A 7,874-nucleotide genomic window follows, 5' to 3' on the forward strand; every position below is an offset into this window, starting at 1 on the left:
CTGGTTATCCAGTCCCTGGGGAGGTGAGGAGGCACTGAGAGAAGTCACAGCTGCTTATTTCCTCCACAACACCTACACAGAGCATGGACTGGTGGCTTTGGACCACCTTAGCTGCATGTAGATGAGACACTGCATTAATCCAGCTGCTGAGATCATTGATGGGTTGTTCATCAGAACATCTGCCCGTGGAGGAACCCCCACCTCAGTACCTGAGGCCACCCCAGAGATTGTTTCAATAACTTATGAATGAGGCTTCCTAAGCAATTTAGGTGCTTTTGGTAATTTTATCCCAAACCCTTTTTCTTCTGATATTTTGCTCAATTCACTGGGAAATAAAGCACTGTGATTTCCCAGTCCTGGCAGTCTTTAACTTCACCATGCTGTTCACCATGAAAACTGCAGAGTTCCACAAGGGATGCCTGGGATAACCAGTAGGTGTGCAGAAACGGGCCTCGGCAGTGCTGTCCAAGAGCTCAGATGCAAAACTGCAGGGAAGGTGGTACCAGCGAGAAGTGATCTCCCCATGTTTCCTCTGCCAGCTTTGCTCCAACGCATCAGCTTTCATGCGCCAAGGAAATGACCGCAGCTCCGTATGCACACAGTCTTTGTTGTGGAGGAGTGTTCATACACGCTGAATTGATTCTACATCAGCAATCACCATAAAATATTAACTGAAAAAGTGAAGAGTATATTCCTTTTTATGTCTTATGCAAAGGCAACAGCTACTGAAAGCAAGAGGGATTCAGGCGAGCGCTCCACAAGATGTGACTGGAATATGTTTCTTCTGAAGTCCTCTAATCAGCAATAGTAATATATTCCTTTTTTCCCCCCAAGACTTGGAAATCACATTTTAGCGCCTGCCACAGGACTGTCAGGATCAGCATTTCATGAAGCCATTCAGCCTTTATCAACATTCAACAGCATAGTAACTCAGGAATAATTAATGTAATATTAACATAGAGTTATCACGAAAGGTAAGAACGTACGCGCTCAACATCAGATTCATTTAGCATTTACTGCAATAATGTGATCAGCATGGAGTCGTTTAACAGAAATGTCAGCTTCTGCAGGATGTCTTGAGGCAGTCAAGAGCATCTCCGAGGCGTGCCTCTCGCTGTACGTACCAGCCTCAAGCTCTCCAGAGTGCTCCTTCTGAGGGCCGTCTTGGGAAGCTGCACCATGTCTCTGTGTCAAAACAAAAAAAAAGAAACAATTTGGTAAAACCCACTTTGCTGAGGTATATAACACGTATCTGTATTTCCACTCATGAACTATAGTAGGTAAATCATACGTACAGAATATTTAGGAAGGACTGTAGTCTATAGAGAGCCTGTAGATCTCTATTTGTGCATGTATATAAGCATACTGATGGGAAAGTAGCTAAAATTCTATTCGTATATCCATTCTCTCAAATGGGGGAACATGCTGTGGCTTTTGTAGAAATTGTTTCTTGACTTAAGAGTGGATCCATCAGGCAGCATAATATGTACTAATACAAAATTACTTACACTGCTATGCTGCTATATATACACACCTATATTTTTATATATATAAATATAAATTCAGTGAAAGGGTTTGCTTCATAACAAAGGAAGAGAGATAAGCTGCTTTTCCTCGTATCTGGGAAGGATTTACTGTCTTTCAGAACAACCAGGTTCAGCAGTTGGGGTCCTGATTCCTGCATTTCTGTTCCCTCCGTTCCCAGGAGTACTCCTGTGCAGCCAAAAGGAAAAGGAGCCTGTCTGAAGGGTTTTGCTGCTCAGAGCTGCAGTAAATGTCTAGTGGGATTTGCAAACACAGCAAGGCTGCTACCTTATGCTGATATTAGCAGGAGCAAGGTGCCCAGGCACGCTGAAAAATCCCTGCAGCTACTCGAGTCTCACTTGTAACAACATGGTGCCTGTGACAGACCGCCTGGAGCCAGGACCCCACTGAATTTCAGTGGAGCTGGGACACCTGGATCTAGCAAAACCCTGCAGCCGTGAGCACTGGCAGTGCTGGAGCTCACACCCCCAGCTGTATCCGTGCTGCAGCCTGGTTCTTCCATCCAGCTCAATTTCCTCGAGCTGCCATGCCTGCTCCAAAACCAGGGTACAAAGAACAGGGAACAACGAACACACACGGAGAAGTAAAAACCTCTGCTCAGCACGATAAGCCCCAAAGGCCAGATTCTGCACCATCAATCACAGAGCTGACATCGGGAGCGTGCAGTGGAAGGGGTGACGGATCAAGCCTGACTCAGGAGACACTCCTCATGCTACCCTGACTGCCTGAAGCAGCGGTGACACCACCTACGGCAGTCTCCTTGCGATCTGTGGGGCTTTAACAGCGTGTCAAGCATGTCTTGCACGAGCACCACGTCTGTCTTTATGTATTTTTTTAAGAGCTCTTCCCACAAATAAAACCTGAGGCTCGAAATTATGCCTAGGTGTAGTTCCAGCACTCTGCCTTTCCCCGAGGCACCAGCGAAGAAGGCTGATTGCAGTGGAGACACTTGTGCACGAGAAGGTCTCACTGCAGGGCTGGGAGCAGGCGAGGCAGCCTCTGCAGCCTCAGACAACATGCTGCAGCTGAGTCCCACCACTTTTCGGAGAGTGCCATGCTTGTTTGACTGCGTACAGACCGAGTGCTATAGAAAAATGTAAATATTTTTATGGCCTTGCTTGCTTAAAAGCCTACGAGGATGGCTGGCTAAGTGGAAAGGAATGCTGTGCACACACAGCAGAACAAATTTAATGAAAGACAGAACCCAGAGGTATTCTTTAACCCAGAGACGGAGTGCTTTGCATTGTTAAACAGCGCTTGTTTAGTGCGCCACAAAGAGAGCATTAAAGTCTAGATAACGCAATTAATAATGAACTCTCCAACACAAAGTACTGTCCCCATCAGCATGACCTCACCCTCTTCGTGCACAGAACACAGGCTGGCTTTACAGAGCTACTCACTCGTCTCATCTTGCGTTTGAGAAACCGGCCAAGTGCCCGCTTCACTCCGTGCTGCTGGATTGGGATGGTGCAGGCGGAGCCAGGCTCCTCTCCGAGGTGCACGGGGGAAGGACAAGGGGCAAAGAGAACAAGATGGAAGACAGGAAAATCCACTTGGATATTAGGAAAAGTGTTCTTACTCTGAGAGTGGTCAAACATCAGTGTGGTGCAGAGAGACTGTGTCTTGGAGATACAAAACCATCAACCAGGCACGGCCCCAAGCAACTTCATTCGCTTGGCCCTGTGCTCACCAGGGACTGGATGAGGTACATGCAGGGACTCCTTCCAGCCTCTGTTATTCTGCAGTTCTTTGGTTATCCCCAAAGGGCACTTTTGAACGAGATATTTGTCACTCTTTTCTTGCCTGCCTCCCGTGTCAGTGCATCACCTGGGGAACATGAGGGTGTGCATACCCACTTAGCAACAACAATGAAAAAAAGGCAAAAATCTCATAAAACAGTCAACAAAAACCCTGAGCTGAGGTCTCCGAGCTGTCACCACTGAGTGTCTCCAGTAACCACAGGTGAGACCTCTCAGAGTCACCTCTCTTAACCAAGCCCCTGCCTGGTGAGAAGCACAGCCCCCGGCTGCTTGCTACCAGGACGGCAGGAAAATCGCTGCCTGTCAACAGCGCACGTCAGCAGCAAGATCACAGGCAGCCAGCATCACCATCAGCTGACAAAAAAAAAATAAAAATCAAAGGCAGCCTAGATCTCCCTCGCCCTGCTCTGTCTTTCAACACCATGTTCAAATCAGCTCCGAGAGCAGTCATGTTCCACTTACTTTATGGCTCCGTGTCCCTTCAGATGTTACCGTCTCAGTGAGGCACGGTCTCTGGCGTGGGGATCTCCCGTCCAACCCGCTGGGATACAGCTCCAGGGAGGCCAGGAGAACTACACAAGGTGTAAAATCTTCTGGAAGGGAGCCTAGATGCAATACTGAAGACAACGTAGGAGAGGTAAGCCCTGCAACAAGCTTGGCAGCATCCTAATGCAATTATTTTTTAAAAATACATTTATTTAATTTATTTTACGTCATCAGTGATTATGAAGCTTGCATTTAACCTGGGGGGGGGGGGAAGGAAACAAAGACTTGTGGATGGATAAAAGCCCATCTAAAATATTAGAGCCATTGTTACGGCTAAACATTACAACCATGTCAAATTGTTTCTTCAAATATAAACACTGCAATTATGCTAAATGCAAGGTTGCTGCTTCCCATTTAACGAGCCCCTGGCCTTCCCTGCACGCTGGGAAAAAAAAGCAAGTAGACAAGGTTTAGCTGGGCCAGGCCAAAAGCACAAATTTCTCAAGTCCTGTGTCAGCTTAATCTAAATTGCACAGCACGTGGTCTCCACCCGCTCAGGGAAAACTTCCCCTCGACGCTGGGGCTCACACTGATGTCTTGCTGCCAGTTCAGACCCCGTTCTTCAAATCCATCTTATCCCCACGGTTCCCTGCTGCCTTTCCCCCTGGCTCCTCCTGCAGCCCCTGCCTGGACCCTCGCTGCCCTGAGGCACTAGGGATGCTGATCCTCTGCCCTGTGTCACCATCCACAGCCTCTCTGCTCAGTGACGAAGGATTCGAATTTGTCTTGCTCTTGGATGCATTTGGGGCATCCTGACTTGAGTCTGAATTGAGAGGCTTCAGCAAAGCTGAGCGCAGCTGCAGCAGTGACCCAGGGAGCTGTGAAGGGGCCCGTGGTCTTGTAACAGCACGACTGGAGAGGGTTTCCATTGGGCTTTTACGTGGCCTCGTTCCCCTTCTCCTGCTGTTTCTGGCTCCAGTTCCAGCCGCATGCGAACAATGCGCCCTGTGTGCATGTTTCCCATTTGGCGCACAACCTTGTAAAACATTTTTAATATGTGATTTACAGTGGTTCTGGCTTGGGCTGAAACTGTTAGCCTCCAAAACTCAGCAAGGGTAGGCTGGTGGAAAGCATTCAGAGGGAAAGGCAGGAGCAGGCAGGCAGGGTGAAGGCTCTCAGGCCACTGGCAGCCCCAGCACTATGAGAAGCAATAAGCAAAGAGATTGTTCCTCCCTCTGCCAGCGTTAGCTCCACATCATCCCTGCTTCCAGAAGGGACATCTCCTGGCAGTAAGCAACGCTGATGGCTGCTCACTTAGACATCAAAAGCAGAAGCAACCAAAAGTTTCCGCAGTGTCTGAGCCAAATCCATTTATGACATTTTCTTCCCCCAGTAAACTGAAAAAAAATAAAAAAATTACTACTGGAATCACATAAGGAATGGACAAAACAATGGCATTATGCTTAAACTGGATGGGGTGCGTGTGATAATTTTATAACAGGAATGTATTTTTAAAGGGAATTTTCATGAAAAGCAACGTCTGGTTTACAAGCCCCAGGCAGCCCCGTTTGTCATCATTCGAAGTCCTTAAATGATCTCTCCAAACGCTCAAGTAACTACACCAGGCACAGAACCCTGTTCGAATTCCAGTTTCTTATTAGACTTCAATAAAGTCTCAACTGGAAAAGATATAAACTTCCTGTCCTAAAAACTGCTGCCACATGCCGTGAAGGCAGCAGGGGAACGAGGCAGCGCTGTGCTGTGTGTCTGACCAGCAGACGCAGCACTCGAGTCTCCCTCATGGTGAAAGGCATTACGAAATGGAAGACTGCTCCGATTTGATTTTGCATACATATATTACGAGACGATGTAATCTCCACTTCGAGTGCTGACAAAACATACTTAATCACCTCTTTGAGGAGTTTTACAGAGTTGTTGCTGCAGTGTGAAGTGCAGAGAAACGTTTCAGAGCCTAGCTAGGATGTTTTCTTCACAGGTTGAAGCACACGAGACAAGTGCAGAAGCCTGAAAGGCTCCCCAGACACTGCTCTGTGAAGAGTCATTGGGGGAGGTTCTTAAAATAACCCATCGGCTTGAGGATCTCGAGTTTGATCCCTGTTTCAAGCTGCTTTATACCACAGTTCTGTCAAGGAAATGAGCACTAAACGATGCCTAAAAAGCATTTAGGCAGCACCTAAGTGTGTCACGTCTGTGGCACCCGTTGGGATGTGCCTGCTGGGCGCTCCCCAAGGGGACACCCATGATCGCAGCCACTGTCCTGTGGCTCCCACCCGATGCCCTGTTCCCAGTTGTGCCCAGACCACCGAGCTCACTCACTCTGCTCAAGGTTTCAAACCTCATTAAGACAGCCCACTAATTATAATCCCCCTTCATATGAAGCCTGCAGCTCTCCCCTCTGCCTAGAAACGCTGCATTCCTCAGCTGCACCTATCTGCAGTGGCTGAGCTGACGGAAGGCTCCTCGAGGCACTGTGGAAGGCAAAAGGGTCACCCAGCTGCTGCCTGAACCCCTGGAGCTCTGAGGCTAGGAAGGATTTGGGGTGGAAACGGTGGGGCTGCCTAACTGTAACCGGGGCTGGAGTTGCATCAGACACTGCAAATGTGCTTTGGCCACGAAAGGTGAACGGAGATGCCAGAAAAAGCTTGGAGGTCTCATTTTGTCTTTTTTTTTTTTTTTTTTGGTAAGAGTTTTCCTTTAGTTCAGCCATTTCATCTGTCTACGTCAATTCAGTGAAGTAGCTCCCCCCCCAGCTCCTGGGAACCACAAAGGGCAGCCCACAGCTCGCTGAAGAACGCCATCTCTTTTGGCATATTGATTACCGATACTGCCACTGCACTGCACACGCCAAAGCGGGTTTCTGAGAACAGCAGGACTCAGAAATAAAGCACTTCAGTTCAGCAGGCATATTTTCTAGTTACACTTCAAACAGACTGTGCGAAAGTTCTTCATTATTCCCCTCCTGGTTTTCCCTTCTCCAGACCCAAATGCCAGTATTGAGTTTAAAACCTCCACAAAACACGTTTCCGTGCGTTTTGCTGCTCTCTTAAATGAGCTTTTCAACCACACTCTGGCAGTAGCCTAAATACTCACTGATGGCTTTACAAAAGCAGAGGAAAGGAGCCTTCTTTCTCTTATCTCCACATAAACATTTTTGCTTAAAAGCTAGCCAACAGCCTGACCGAGAGATGAGGGCACACAAAATGATGTAAATAAGTGCAGCTCATATCAACCAACTGCAAGAGCTGAGCAAGAAGTGAGAGAGCACTGTGTGTGTACGTGCACATGTGCACAGGCAATAATATAGGAAAAAATTTCACTGCAGAACTGGTCCTGACACTTCCAGATGCTAGGTTACTAGAAGCGAGGTCGCTTGTGCAAACATTTTTTGCCCTCCCTGAACATTTACCTTACACTAGAGCCTCACATTTCAGAATCACATGCTATTTTTTCCATTCCAGGCAATTCAGTGCTTAGCAGGGGTGGCACTAACCGAATAATAAAAAAAAAAATTCAACATTTGATTCTCATCATTCATGGTGTTGGCTCACGCCTTACGTACCGTGCATGGTTCCAGCACTTCCCTGAAGGCACAACTACTCGTTTTCCATATGGTCCTCAGTGAGATGCCTACACCTATAGATCCTGACTGAGTATCTGTAACTGCACAGCTCCCTGGTGAAACAAATAATGGTATTTATTCTTATTTAGGAGATGAAGTGGCAAGAGAGATGGCCAGACGTGCCCCCTTATGCTAGCATCTGATTTTTATTTTTATTTTTTTAGAGGCTGCCTCTTCAGAGGCAACTGCATCCTTGCCAGGGAGGGAAGGCTCAGTGAGGTCTTTACCTGGTGACGAGGTGGCCTTTTTCTCTCAGGAGCTGATGCTGGTGATGCTCACGCAGTCGTCTTCACCTGGGCTGCACCCAGCTCTCTACCTCCCCGGGACCTTCCTGCTGATCAAACGAAGCCCCTGCGACCTCAGCACGTGGAGGAACTGAGAGGACAGCAGCCTGTGTGTGCCCTCCAGGCTCTGTCTGAGCTGCCTGTCATTAAGCAAAACGC

The 7,874-nt window shown here is 47.9% G+C and overlaps 1 long non-coding RNA gene across 2 annotated transcripts; it reads right to left on the reverse strand.

The window, feature by feature from the left end:
- Positions 1-311: 311 nt before the first annotated feature.
- Positions 312-3,922, reverse strand: LOC311435318. 2 transcript variants are annotated; one of them, XR_014692058.1, is made up of 3 exons: positions 3,768-3,922; positions 3,236-3,372; positions 312-1,185 (listed from the first exon to the last, which is right to left on the reverse strand). It is a non-coding gene; the product is annotated as an uncharacterized lncRNA (long non-coding RNA). The 2 variants fall into 2 exon arrangements; XR_014692059.1 differs by having other exon boundaries at positions 2,946-3,372.
- Positions 3,923-7,874: the final 3,952 nt, after the last annotated feature.

Source organism: Aythya ferina (genome assembly GCF_964211825.1).
Source record: "Aythya ferina genome assembly, chromosome: 3".
In the NCBI taxonomy this organism is placed as follows: domain Eukaryota; kingdom Metazoa; phylum Chordata; class Aves; order Anseriformes; family Anatidae; genus Aythya; species Aythya ferina.